General features: G+C 35.4%; 1 long non-coding RNA gene across 1 annotated transcript; it reads right to left on the bottom strand.

The window, feature by feature from the left end:
* Nucleotides 1-10,866: 10,866 nt before the first annotated feature.
* On the bottom strand, nt 10,867-14,298 carry LOC132944716 (uncharacterized). Its single transcript, XR_009664479.1, has 3 exons — nt 14,217-14,298; nt 13,531-13,581; nt 10,867-10,953 (listed from the first exon to the last, which is right to left on the bottom strand). It is a non-coding gene; the product is annotated as an uncharacterized LOC132944716 (long non-coding RNA).
* Nucleotides 14,299-15,874: the final 1,576 nt, after the last annotated feature.

Below are 15,874 nucleotides of genomic sequence, written 5' to 3'. Positions count from 1 at the left end.
GCTGACTAATCTGGTCCGGGAAAGGGGCAGGTGGGGTACGGTCTTAACGAAGCTAGCCCTAGAGCTTCGTGTTAACTGAACTGTAATCACAAGGGCTCGGGGCAGGCCATGCTTGGTGCTAGCGAAATTACCAAGGACCTCCGAGTTCCCTGGGCCACCTGTACCTTCCAGGGTGGCAACCCGGTGGTTTAGAGCACGCTAAGCCACAAAAGGTCTGAAATGGGTAGGAAGGCGGGGGGGGCGCCCGAACAAGGCTACACCCTCGAGCGCCCTCACGAAAAGCTCACTCATGATTGTGCAGAATCATGCGGAGCAAAAAAGAGCCGCGGGATTGAGACCGCGGCTGACGATGTCCTGCCTGGGTACAGGACTGGGCGGATGACGAACGGACGGAAGGCGACTTGAGGACCCCGTTCCGACCTCAACGCCAGTGGAGGGCGCATCTCCAAACCGAGCTTCCCGGGGTAATAGGAAGCACCTGGAGGTGGTCTCAGAGACTTACCGGTGGCGACGGGGAAGGGTCATCAATGAAGGAAAAGAGGACTGGCTAGGCAGTTTTCAGCAGACCAGCCACTCCAACAGTATACCCCGGAGATGGGCAGCTTGCCAAATGCAGGTCCTCAAGGATCGCAGAGCATCTGCTTACACATACGACTGCCCAACCGTCAGCTACGAAAAAGTTCCATGCTCAAGGTGCAAGCGATCGGAGCGGACCGAAACGCAGAGCGTGGACTCACGGGAAAAACCAATAACCGTGTTCCAGGCGTACCAACGCACTGAGGAAGGGAAGACTTGATAGGCACGTCAAAAGACCCCGACGTGGGTCCCCGTATAAGAACGACCGAGGCGATGGAGGGCACCTTCCTTTTCCGCACGGGAACCATCTACCCAAGTGGGGGAATTATACCACCTGCGATAAACCAGTGGGCTTGGGCGAGAGGCACCAGAGCATGACGAGGGAAGCAGATACGGACCTCCGTTAGCGCGCTGGTGCTTCTAGCACGAACCTGACTGAGAGCACACGGGTCCGACCAACTCGTGTGCGAACACGTGCAAGGTGGAAGTCCGGCTGGGGGACACCCACCGACAAGCACTCAAACCCGAGCATTCGGTACGGACACGGAACCCGGCAAAAGAAAACTGTACCACTCAAAAAAGGTCGCATCGCGTCAGCGTAAGAACTGCCCCGGGGTCGATGCTAGTGGGAAAAGAGTCGTTGTGAGTACTCTGGATAACGGATCCTTCAATCTCATCCCGTGGGCGACGAGGACAGCTCCACTGAAAACCCGACCTAGCTAACGCCCGAACGGTAACAGTGCCCGTCGAGCTGTGTGGCGTGCGTACGGCCGACGCGCGCATGTACCTCGCGTTCTCGTGCTCGCCGGCCGCGCGTTCGCGACGTATGTGGATGGCCTCGCGGGGGCTGTCGGGAGTAGCGCCTTAGTAGAAGGGGAGGAATTTGACTGAGTCGAACCCAGCGCTCGCCGACGCGGATCAGCGAGACCCAACGATCTACCTCGTACGAGAGTAGCCAGCGGGGGACCGTCAGCCTGGCGCCAGGGCGCCCTGAACTTAACCCGTCGGAGGGACGCGACCACGTCACAAAGGCGTGAAGTAGCCGCCCACGAGAAATATGGCTAAAGGTGTAACAACCTCCGAGGGAATGGTCTTATAATCCCCGTCACACAGTGGTTTACAATATGTATAATATATATTATTATTTTCAACTTATCATTTTTAGCTATTTCAGCTTTTCAATTCCAAAATCGTGTGTTCAAATTTCAAATAAAATTTTGTAGTGTCGGATATTACTCTATTTTTGTTCAGGTAAAAATGTCCATGTAGGAGATAAAAAGTTTACTCGTGTAAGAGTTTACATTTGGCCGACGATTTAATCGTCGGTAGTCCAATGGCGTCATTTGGGGAGGGGCATTGTTCTATGCTTTTATGTAGTCATGCGGATATGTATTGTTATTGTACTGGGTTGTTGCTATGTCTTCTATGAAATCGTTTTCATAAAAGAGTCACTTTCGAAAAAAAAACAGAGATACCTGGTTATTGCACTGGACCTACGGTCTTAGAAGATAAGGTCGGACAACTTTCAACTTTATCCCGTCATATACATTAGAGATTAGGTTAGGTTAACTAAGTTAACCTCTAATAGTCATGCGCCCGTTTATTACAATATTTCCTTTTAATGAGGCAAAAACATTTCCCAAATTGCCGCAAAAACGCTGTCGGTTAAACGTATTTTGAGGTAAGGAACTTATTAGTACTAAACTCGCGGTTTAATTTGTATGGACTTTATTATTATATTATTTTCTTCGACCATATAAACTAATTGGTTTATAATAAACTAGTTAGTTTATATGGTCGAATATGATTCTTTTAAATTAGTATAATATTATAATTCCATAACTTTAAAAACGTCTGTAGGGCAGCGTCCAATTACACAGTGGCAAAATTTGGAAATTAATTTGCCTCACTAAGTGAAATTCTGATAATGTATAGTTGTCCGTCTATATCTTCTAAAACCGTGATCAGACACATGTCCACGAACTAAGATATACTGGACTGGTATCAACTTATTAGTGGCTCTCAAATGTTTCGAAATCCGCTGTAATGTACAACTAGGAGTAAAAGTGTCATCTATACATGTGAGATATAAAACACAATGGATATACGCTCGAATTCCCGTTACACAAATTCAATTCCTACGTTGATATGTTAGTAAATTCGTGCAAAAATGGTGCAAAATATTAGAGAACACTCAGGGTCTAGTAAAAACTGATACTCACACCAACAAAAACAAGCCCATGTCCTGTGATCGATCATTGCTATCTACAGGAACAACCAGTGGTTCGCTGTCCACGAAAAACTTTCACTAATCCTGCTCAGTTTCCGCTGAGGGAGTCAAACAGTGTTCTCGTTCCCAAAATGACCATGCAATATACCGTTGCACCATGTTCAAAAAATTGACAACTGTTAAACGTCATGACCATGTAACAAAATATAGATTATGCGTGTCGTGTTTAAATGCCTCTCATACGGTAACTGCGTATACGTCAAAATATAATTTTAATGTTTGCGGTCAACGGCATAATAAACTTTTACATACGAAGAAAGGAGAGGATGCTACGTCTCCATCTACCTCACATCAAGTGACTGCCACTGATTCCCCTGACGTAACGCACTTATTTCGCAAGCACTGCACGGGCAACTAGTAAGGTGCTGTTGGGTACAGCCATCGTATGCGTCCGGAATAAAGACGGCAATTATGATAATATGCGTGCATTAGTTAATAGTGGTTCGACAATTTCTGCTTTTACTACTGAATGTACCACTCAATTGGGCCTCGCCCGCCGCAAATGCCACACCGAAATATTCGGGTAGGTCATAGTCCCATCAAGCAGGTGAAAGGTAGTGTTACATGCTCATTTGTACCACATCATGCATCCAATTCAAGTTTCAACTGTCCCGATTTGATTGTCCTTAATCGAATCACTTCAGACCATCCGCTCCGTTACCATCAAGTGTGCGAACGTGTTATCAACATCTGGCAGATCCACAGTTTTATCATCCTGCGAAAATCACCTTGCTTATTGGGGGTGATTTATTCCCTCATTCCATCCACTCTGAAGCTGAGATCAAACATACTCTAGATTTTCCTTCAGCGATGGACACGAATCTTGGTTTGATCTTGATCGGGACCGTATCCATACAGGATCGGCAGTTGTCTCCTTTGACATTTGGAATTGTGTGCTGCATTCTTATTGGCGCAACTGTTACATCGACTTCGTTTGAAACTAACGCCCACCATGAACGTATCAAAGGTACATGCTTGGATTCATTTGTCCGTGATACTGTCGTGGCTAACAACTGATCAAAAGAGCTTCATAATTTTTGTTACAAAACGTGTAGCCAAAATTTATCTTCTGATCCCAAATTGCGTGTGATCACACGTCTCCACCACGGAGAACCCAGCTGATCTCCTTCACGGGGATTGTTACCTGAAGCCCTCATTTCCTGTCCATTGGGATATTGGCTCAGTTAGGTTTTGATCCAAGAGGCGAAACATCCTAGGGCTCAAGTCGTCTTGTCTAACATCGTTGATAATCAACCATTACCATTTGATGTTCTTACACGTGGGACCAAAGTTAGTAATTTCCATGTTGAAAAAGAAGTTTTGGATTATGTCTGGTCGTAATGCTGTACGCCGCATGATTTTTTTGTGAGTCCCTTATACTCGGCAAAAGTTGCAACATCCAATCCTAAGCATGGGGATACTATCCGAATCACGAGTACAACCGCACCGCGTCTTTTCAAGGGTCGGCTTGGATTTTGGTCGACCGATTTTAATGAAAGAATGTAAGCGGCACAATACTCGAGCAACCAAGGTGTACATTTCAGTATTTATATGCATGGCTGCCAAATCCATTCATGTCGAGGTAATGTCAGACCTTGCAACCGAAGCACTTTTCGCGGCAATGGATAGATTTGTCGCACGTCGAGGTTTGCCGAAAATCTATATTCAAATTGCGGCACGAACTATGTCGGTGCTACCAGGCAATTGAAAACGTGACTTACTGACACCAAAGTGCAAAATCAGCCATCTTCCCGAATCGAGTTCATTTGGCGTTTTAATCCGTTGACCGCACCGCACTTTGGTGGGCTCTGAGAAGCAGCTATAAAGAGTATAAAGTTTTATCTCAAGCGTGTTATAGGAACTCTAATATTGACCTACGAAGAGTCTCAAACAGTAGTCATCCAGGTGGAAGGCATCTTAAGCTCAACGCCTTGACGTTAGTTTCCACGGATACCCATGTTTTTGAGGCCCTGACCCCTGGACACTTCCTCCTCGGTTAAACCATTTCGGCGATCCCGGAAAAGGAGGTCACTTCCGTTCCCATGAATCGGTTGACACGTTTGCAATTATTGCATCAATTTTATCAATCCTTCGGGAAGCGATGGCAACGGGAGTACTCCCGACTACCTTGCAGGCCCGTCAAAAATGGACAAAGGTGTCGCGGACAACCTCGCAGTGGGCGATGTAGTAATAGTTGAAGCCCCCAATCAGCCACCTAGTGTATGGCATATGAGTCGGTTAGGTTAGGTTAGGTAAAAACTCAAGAAGGAGAAATGCGGCGTCCTGTGGTCAAACTGGGCAAGCTTCTGGTGGACACCAAGACTTCCTGACCCACCGTCCGCAATATCATCAAAAGAACCACTCCTCTACATCCATCCAATACTTGTAGTTTAAGTTTTTGTTTTGTTTTATATTGTCACGTTTTTAGTATAAAGCTAGTTTCATCAGATTGACCCGGGAGAAAACTGATCTTTTGGAAGGTACCTCCGTATTCCAAGGTAGGGATAAATGTTGGGTACGTCATTATCAGCGCCGATGGCAAAACGGTGGGAACTAACAACTGTACCCCGCGTGCCCATTAGTTCCCCTGATCCATTGTGCTTGCGTTTTTCACCGCACGTAACTGTCACCGCGGTACAGCGTCACCTGCTCACGCAAAGTCGATAGCACGTATCATAATATGTTTACAATACCTCCGAATCGTGCGTTCTTTTCGTTAACCACAACAACCAACTTATAGTGACTACGTTTCGTTTCGGCTTCCATCAGTATTCGTTATTGTGTTCGTTTTGCATAATATGACGTGTTTGTTATACCTATCACCGTTGTTCCGAAAACAAGTGAAAACGCGACCCACGTTCCTCGTAACAGGACTCCGTGTTGTGTTCCTTATCATTATTACATTTTTGTAATTATATCTATATACAATATCATTTGGTACGTTATTTGCTACTATGAGCGCTTTTACACCAACTTGTATCTTATAGCGGCCTATTAGGTTGGTGGAGTGGCGGTGTCGAAACCTTTGAGAACCACTTCTCTACTACCCCCCAATCTAGTCGGTACCAGTCCAGTATATCTAATCCATGACCATATCTCATGAAGCACCGAATCACTACGCACATGCGCACTAAAGGCATGATAATCATTTACTTGACACAATAATATCGTATATTGTGTATTATTATTTATAGTCAATAGTAATGTACTCTATTTAGTGTAGTATATCATGACAAATCCACCACTAAGCGCTAGAAGTGAAGTTTTTATAATATATATATTTTTTTTCAAATTAAATTTTTTTTATTAAAAGTAGATTTATTTTATAGGACTTTTTTATACAACTACGCTTTTTTTTTATTAATTAATATAGATTTTTTTCTTAAAAACAAAGGTTTTATTTTGGTGGCCAGCTATGAAATATGTCCATAGCTGTTGAAGTATAGGGTTGCAAATTATGCAAGAATGTTGCAAATTAGTTGCAAAATATTTACATAGGTTTGTAGTAGATCGGGTAAAGTCCAACTAAAGTTTCAGATCAAAACACCATGATAACTGCAAAACTTCAAAAGTAAGTAACCACTTCATAGCGACCACCTGAATGACTTACAAATACTTGTAAATGAATAGCTACCGTTAGGTACTATTTTCAAAGTTCTAGGACAACTTGGGTGGACCAACTTCTAAACTTCAAACCTCATAGCGGTCGTACGGGGAACTTGAAAATTCTAAAAACAGACTTGCAAATTCTTGTTAATCATTAGCTTAACAAGCTAATCATTAGCGTTTGGAACTGATTTCAAAGTTCTAGGTCAAAACAGGTGTGCCAAATTCACAAGCTCCTAAATTTATAGAAACCGCTTGAATGACTTGCAAATTCTAAAAAAAAGTAGCAAATTATGGCTAATCATTAGCTTTTGTTTGGTGCTGATTTCAATGTTCTAGGACAAAGTGGGTGAGTCAACTTCACAAGTTCAAAAGTTTGTAACGGCTACCTGAAAGACTTGCAAATTTCAAAAAGGTACTTTCAAATACTTACTAATCGTTAGCTTTTGTTTGATACCGATTTCGAAGTTCTCGGTCGAAACGGGAGGGATACGTGAAGTTGACCAATCTTTAAACTTTTTGCAAATAACTTGCGAAATAATAACATAGATTTAAAAAAATTGCAGTACTTAGGTGGGCTAACTTCACAAACTTTTTTCAAACAACTCTGACAAGCATAATTTAAATACATCTGCCATTTTGCAATATTGTAAAAACAAATATTTACTTAAACGGGGAAAGGCGATCTCACTACTAGCGGTTTGGCGGTCTATCATAGAAACTGTATAAGATTGACGACACTAAGAGAGTCATTATTTTATTCCGTCAGTATAGCAAAGTGCACTAGCATGCACCAGACCCATCAATTTTCTATAAAATTGGTATAAAATACCAAGTAACAAATATCATTACTAGGATTACAAAAAATATACTTACCAAGATTTTCTACATGGGTTTAAAATAAGTCTAACATTTAGACAACTTTTAATATAATTCACTGAGATTCAAATATTATAATTTATGACCTTGCGGTACATATATTTATTGAATCTTCCCGTAGTATTGATTAATGATTATCAATAAAAATAAAATACCACTTAATTTACCATAAATAAATGTAATAAGCTAATGGTCTACGGTAATTAATATTAAATTTGAGTTACCTACACGCACAAAAAAAATCGAAAACTGGTTTTGCATAAGAATTTTCTACTTTTGACTTCCTAAAGTAACATATTAGCTTTCCTACTAGAAAAGATGCCGAAGAACATGAATTTTTACGCAAATTTAGTTTTTGAAATCATTTTTTTTTTTGATTTTCTCCAAATGTGAATACTATAATTATCTACACATAGATATAGATAGACATACACATAGAATTAAATATTATTAATATAATAAATGTAATGTTTTCGGGAAAAGTTAATAAATTCAATATCTCATTTGCCTACATTGTCCACCCTATATGCGGCTAACCTATTCATTAGTTACAATATGTTTTAACTTATCCAGTATAATCTACATTTTACACCATTCAAAATTTAATTCGTAATTAAAAAATTAATTTAATGGATTTTAATCGTATTTGTAATAAATTGTTTTATATTGAAGTTACGGAAAAATAAAGACAGCATATGATAGTACCTAGTTTGTAGTTAAAAACATGTATACTTACTTAAATTTTTAACTGTAATTAACGTTAGATTATAATATTTTATAAAAGTTAAATTGTTTTATAAGTGCTAAGGTTTTTCAAGTAATAGGAGTTTTAGATATTGTATAGTTATTACATATTTTAATTTTTTTTTTTAACATGGAAGGCCGTCACCACTTTTCTCCAAAAATGAAATACTATCCACACAATTCTCTTGACTAAAATGTTGTCTAATTTTTTACCAAACATTACAATATGGCAAATTGGCATGGGAAGGGAGAAATGTACCCAAATACTAATTTATGAAATACTGCAGGTTGCAAAAAAATATATATATATATATCTAATAAAAATAATAATAAATTATTAAATAAGTCTAAAACTTTTTCATTAGAGGCAATGTTTAAAAACTTTAGAATATTATATTACACTTAATATCACTGTTCGCGCCAAGCAATTAGCGCATCGCGTTATGCAATTCTGTGCTGCGACGACGACCTGTCCCTATCAGCTCCCTCTTCATCCATACACCTATCATTCCGTTAATTGTGAATTATTATAGTTGTTATATATATTTATTATCTTTGTGTTCTTGTCATATGAATTATCTGTCGGCATGTTGTCCCAGATATTTGTTATCTTTCTAAAACTTTGGTTTTTTTTTCTTTGCGCGGCCAACGCCTTACTACTATTATTGTTCTTTTTTTTGTCAGTTCATCTCTTGTTGTTGCTGGTCCGCTAAAATAGCGATCTATATTATTATTTATTCTTTTGTGATCCACTAATATAGCGATCTATATTATTATTTATTCTTTTGTGATCCGCTAATTTACGGATCTGTATTATTATTTATTTATAAGTGTGATCCGCTAATAAAGCTAACAAAAATTATTTATCCTAGTTTATGGTGCACACGATTGCCGACTGTTTATTTATTATTCTGATTATTATATTGTGTGTTGCTATAAATCCCGAGATATTATGTTCACTAAAACTACAATCTCCAACACTCAATCGTAAGTCTTTTGTGTATTATTATTATTATTATCGCCGTTGAACTGGCAGCTGGTTATTGTCAGCGTCGGTATCGTCATTCGACTCCGCGTAAGTCCGCCAGCAACGTTCATACGTACGTTGTGTGGGAGGACCGCCCAGGTCGACGCCTGCCTATTGCGTCAATCCATCGTCATCTCAAGACTTCAGTAGGGTTAAGTTAGTTTTAAGGTATTATCCCTATTTCGTGAGCTCTATAATCATTGCACCAGATCGAATCGACCACAGATACCCTCTCCCCATAACTAACTTACATTATCCTCATTCCTCGGTAGGTCCTTCCCGTTCCTCGTCGTTGTTCATCATCGTGCGTAGAATTGCCTATCCACCACAATATCAGGCGAGGGCACATCTGGTTGCCTACCCAGTGAATAGTTGGCGTTAGTGGTGACATTGGTCATAATCAATTTAAGAAATTGTGCTCGGGCATCATCGAGTGGTCCTTTGGGTAGCTCCTGCGTAGGGCGTTAACAATCACACAGTTCTTCGTTTTACGAAAAATCTTGACAGTGGTATGTGTACATGCATATTATTTAATCAATCTCAAGTCTATAAATATAAAACTGGACAAGAAGTAGGAATAATAATATTAGCAGTAAAAACTGCGAAATGAAGTAAATATTTCACTCAGACAGGTATATTATATGTCTTATACACATAATGCCCAGTGCGATGTACAAGCACTTCATACTATTATACTACTATTACCATACTTCGTCCCATTATGATATATTGAAAAAAAAATGTCACTTACTGGTTTCTAAAAAATGAAAAACCTACTATAAACTCGATATGTTGCCCCTTATCAGCACTATTTGATATTAATTATAGGCAAAGACTTAATACTAATTTTACAAACGTATAAAATTTTCTTTTGTATTCTGCTATCTATATTGTACCAATTTATTTACCCATTTGTTTTGGTTATCTTAATTTTATTGATATTATCATTATTATTATTTTGTTTTTTTTCTTCTTTTTTTTGCTGTTAAATTGGTTGTATAAGTAATTTCAGCAGAATTAGTGTATCTCATCTTATATTTTTAGATTAATACTCGAACATTATTCCACCGATGAGTGGTTTTCTTCAGTATAATAGGGTAGGGGTAATAGGTATTATTCGTATTCAGGATAGGGTATATTTCAAACTAAATGTAATATTAATGTAGTATTCTTTAGCCAAATACACTTTATTATTATTATTATGATTATTTTAATTTTATCTTTATGATCTGTTAATTTTGAGTTATTAAAGTTCTAAATTATTACGAAAAAACAACAACATTATGTATTTCTTTATTTTATCACAATGCATTTTAATCTTAATTTATTTCAAATTCGATTATATTTTTGTTTTCGGAAATGCACAGTCAAGAAATGCGTTATCCTGTTTTTGGAGGAAAATAGTTTTAGCCGTTTTTAATAGCCTTTGGTATCAACACTTTGTTACTTATAGGTAGTGCCTACTATACACTTACTATAAAATATTTACAAAGTGAATAGGTACATTTCTTGAACCATATGTATTATGTATCGTAAATAGACAATCTTAAAAATAGGTACTGAAGTAAATAAAAATATATAATATAGTACCTACAACTTACTTATAATTTGTCTTTTAATTTTATACGAGCTCAGGTCTTCTGATCGAGAAGGGTATACTAAATGTTCAAAATTATAAAATTATTATTATTTAACGAATAAATTCATTGTTTAAAATGTATTACAAAATATATTATCTATATTAGACACAGTTTTTAGTCGAATAAATGTTGTTAGGTAGTGTTTCAAAATATAATTAAATTAATTAAAACGTGCTTACTGTATTGGTAACCTGTAGGTAATGAAAAATCCTATTAATTTTTCTTTTAAATATATTTTCACGTTAAGACTTTAAAAATAATATGAACACACAATTGAAATTCAGTATAAAAAGTGATAATTGTATGATTTATAACCAATGTTTTAATAATTGTAAATCAGTTCGGCCGTAGCTACGGTAACGTTCAACATGAAAAAACGTGTGTTTTAAATAAATTGTAAATTAATAACGTCATTATGAATAACAATGATCAGAAAACTGGCATCGTTTCACAAACTAACTTCCCTAATCATAATAACAAAAAACTAAATTTTTTATTTCTCCCTTCTATTTTGCCATAATCACCTACGTTGGTACCAGTAATTATAATATTGTCACGCTCTCAACCAGCTCCATATCTCCATGAACCATCTCGACTACCAGCCTAACACCGCATATATCACGCATGGAGCTTCCGGGCCTACATATAATATATACAAAATATATCAAACTTATCTACATTCAACATCGTCATATACTCATATCTCATAGTCAAACACAGGTCACCTTAATTACAATAAAAATTATAGATCACTTCAAAGAAAGTAACATTAGCTAAATTAACATTTATTCGTCCCACATCCTCTCCACACATAGATCATCATAAGAAACCTATATCATTCCACCTCAATCATTAACATTATTACAGCTCTAGCTGAATTAGGGAAACTGTAGTTAAACACGTATAGGTGTGCAACGCAAAAATAATAGTTAATTCTTCTTCCGCTGATTTGTAGAGGTTTTACCTCTAAATAATAACACAGACATAGACATTCACTTCATCACATAATTATTTAAAACCAAAGTAGTAATTGAGAAACCATATGAAAAGAGTCATACCCCACCACAATTTCATAATACTCCCAATATTATCGGCTGCACACACACAATAATAAATTGCTAACACGAGTCTCGATGCATAAAATGCGATAAAAACCACCGGATGAGTGCACCAAAGAATAAAACAGTCCCGTCAAACGTGCTCTCTGCAACAAAGGCCACACTGCCCACTTTAAGACTTTAATACTGCCAAGCATTCAATTTAGCTTCCCAAAAAAAGGCTCCAAATGTCCTTCCATTCAAGGATATATTATTATTATTATTAGGTATTCTATGTATAGCTATATTATATACCAACTAGGTACTACGTATTTGATTATGTATTGTAAGTTTGTCAAATTCAAAAATATGGTATCGAACCGTACTCTAGCCGAAATTTTAACCATACTTTCATCCTTAGTTTTGAGGGAAGAAAATTGGATATACATTTTGATTTATAATTAGATATGCATTATAATACCTTGTACCTATATACTTACATTTTTAAAAAATCGATTTTATTATTTTGTTATTAAACAACAAATATTGACGGTAGAAACTTGAAACACTCTATTATGACTCAAATCATATTTTTCAATGTAGAATTAATTAAATAAAATATTAATCAGAATTTGCAATAATTTTGAGCTATTTATAGGGATTTGATATTTTTAGTTTTTTAATTATTTTTCTATAATATGTCACTTCCTATACTTCCAAAAAGTTTGAAAATTAAAAAATGATTCATCATTGGTTCTACCACCTGATTGTACTATGCAAATAAAAAATATCAAATTAATTGGAAGGAACTATTTTTATAATCGTTTAAATATTGACAATATTTGTTAAATACACGAAAATTTGCAAATTGTTTTATATAGTAGAAACTTCATAAAACTTTCAATTCGAATGCCTCGAAAACAATTTTTTTATAGACATAATAATATTATGTTCAATTTGATATTTAAATGAAAAATAATAGTTTTAGCTATTTTTATGATTAAAAAAATATTATTCGTAATATTATTTCGTTGAAATCAATATTAAATCCTCTCATTAACAAATTTGTGAAAGATAGGCCTTAATCAATCCGACGTAAGCCCAGAGACTTAATTAAATAATAGTACATAATAAAACAACTTTGAGTACCATCACTGGGTGGCCCCCCTCCTCATCATATTCATGTAAATAAAAATTCCGTTATGTTTATCTGTCATAATATTTTCCTATTATGCTTAATGCTTATGCATATAGTGTAGATTATTAATTTTCTAATACATAAAATAAAAAAATGCGTTACGACCCAATGATTTTTTAAGGGACCCTGGTGGCAACACCTTCAACTTACGCCACTGTAAACACTGCAATAAATAATTGAAAATCTAAAAAATATTTGAATACATGTACTTTTTGTATTATTCCAATAACTCCACTTATATGCATTGTGCGGGGGAAAATGTATGTTATTGAAAATGTTCTGTAGCGTAGATTTGTACAAACATTTTTTTACACATCTGATGACTGACAGGGAAATTATGAAAATAAATACACTAATGGCGTCATAAAATTACTTTTAATTTTTTTATGGTACAATTTCGACCAATGAACGATAATATTATAGTATACTACAATATACAATTATGTTTAAAGTTTAATAAATGGCACATTTAGGTGAACTAAATTAGAAGTCGTTTAATATCTGAGTTAAATATTTATGTTGTATGAACTCACTCAGTTTCGTTATGCTAAATATATCCTCCGAGTAGTTTTCACGCATTTCACCTGAAATATAAAATAGTTATAAAAGGGTAGTAATTGTATGTTGCTTGAAAAAAATAATTAGAATTCGCCGATTTACAAATGCATATTGATAGTTTGTTTGCATTTACATTAAACAATTGATTGTTATATAGCTATACATTTTTAAATGATATTACCTATTCTACTAGATGAATCTAGATACAATTTTGAAGAGAGTGCAAAAATACTAATACATTTCTTTCAGATTAAAATAATAATAATATAAATAGTTAGTAGAATTACCTAATTCTATTTGTATTGCGTATAAATGGTTAGGTTAGGTTAGGTTAGTCATTGGTTTTATATTATAATATGTATTACTACAATAATAAGTAGAACCTAGAAATATGGTCTAGGTATACTAAAATATGAACACACAACCAATACATATTTGGAACTGACAATGCCGGGTGTGGCAGGTATGTAGTTATAAATAAAAGATTAGTAAACTTTTTAAGAGTTTTGTGAAATGTTGTCTAAAATTAAAATAAATCTGCAATACCTCCAATCATAAATAAGTAATAACGTCTAAATTCAAGGTATGCAATTAATATTATGCAATTGTATGAACATTTTTAATGAGTCATTCGTGGAATAATGATTATATAATTGCTTACCATTACAGTCACTTTGACCTGTATTGTATGGTGCTTCAATTATAATATAACCTAAAATTAAAATGTTTAATTTACTTACGGGATTACAATTGTTTAAACATATTTTTTATTAATTATAATATCAAATAAACGTAGGTATCGACTTACAATTAGTTTTTTAACTATCAATTGTTTTATATAACTATTGAAAAATAAACTAATACGATGGTTTGTAGAAAATTATCATTTTTTTTCATTTTTTTAAATTATTGGGCGGTAGTAAAATCTCCCAGTTATATGATAAACTCTGTCCATATTAAAAACTACCTATATAGTAAACTTTTCCTATCGTAAACTGTCCAAAGTCAACATTATGTTTACCCGAAGGAAATAAGTAAACTCCCCCGGGTCAACATTATGTTTAACTAAAGGAAATAATATGTCTCAAGTTATTTAAAATTATGTCGTAAAAAATGTTGGACTATACAGCCAAAAAATAGGTAGGTACCAATGTATCATAATAGTTTTTTAAAATCAAAATATTCATATAATTATAAAAATAATTTTAAAATTATATAAATTACCTTTTAATATTTTTATTATTTACCATAATTGAACTAATTTACTTTTTTTAATGAAATTCAAATGTATATTTAATTTAAAATTTGTTCGTTCATTTTATTATAAACATTAAATTATAACTATATAATTATAATGTATAGACGAAGTTATTACACAACCGGAGAGTTTACATGCACCTGTCGACTGTCAATGTAGAACTGAAGTAGACACAGGAGAGTTCACACAGGGTAGTACATGAGTAGACCCCTCGGCTAGAAGAGTTTACCATCATAGAGTTTTCAGATCATTAAAATCGGGACAACTTACAATTTCTCAAATTATCATAATGCAATATTGTATTATAATTAATATAAATATTATTAGGAATAATATCGTTAATTATAATTCCTATTACATTTGATTTGAAGGTATGATTTATATTTTGTTTTTGTAATGTGTAGAAAATAATTTCCATGCACATTTCGCTTTGATCATATCAAAGGTAATTCGGTATACTACCATGAATTATCAAATAGTGAACATAGAGTTGTAAACATAATTTGCTAGTGTACATTTTGGGAATTACCAAATTACTGAAATGAATAAATTTTTCAGTGGTATCTGTCGATTCGTTTTGATTTACAAATGTATATTCACGTCAAGTATGTGTTGCTTTAAAGTATGAGTCACTATCGTCTTTTCCAAATAAAAACGAACCGCGTCGAGCAGCGTTATCAGTGGTGGCCAGGAACACGCCCCTGCCACAAAATGAATAATAATTACAGCTGGAAATGTCGGGACATGCGCGCGTTTCGACTGGTTTTCGTTCGCCACCATGTGCGTTCTTATTTGGAAAAGAGTAATTAAAACTCTGAACCTAACCTAAATTAACCTAACCTATCCGCATGTGTTGTCTCCGTCTTACAAATGTACAACATAGCAAAAACTGTTTTGCGCGGAAAGAACTGAAAAGACTACAATCATAACTAAGAAACAGAATTTTCATCACATAAAAAGGAGAACTTTGACTGTGCAACATTATTTTTATTTTTTTGATATCATTTATTTGTAAAAAGTTTTTAAAGTTTGAAAAACACAAACAATAATGGTTTTTGAAA

This window comes from Metopolophium dirhodum, chromosome 5 (assembly GCF_019925205.1).
Source record: "Metopolophium dirhodum isolate CAU chromosome 5, ASM1992520v1, whole genome shotgun sequence".
Lineage (NCBI taxonomy): Eukaryota > Metazoa > Arthropoda > Insecta > Hemiptera > Aphididae > Metopolophium > Metopolophium dirhodum.
The sequence above is the reverse complement of the archived record's forward strand: the minus strand, read 5'-3'. Positions and strand labels throughout refer to the sequence as shown.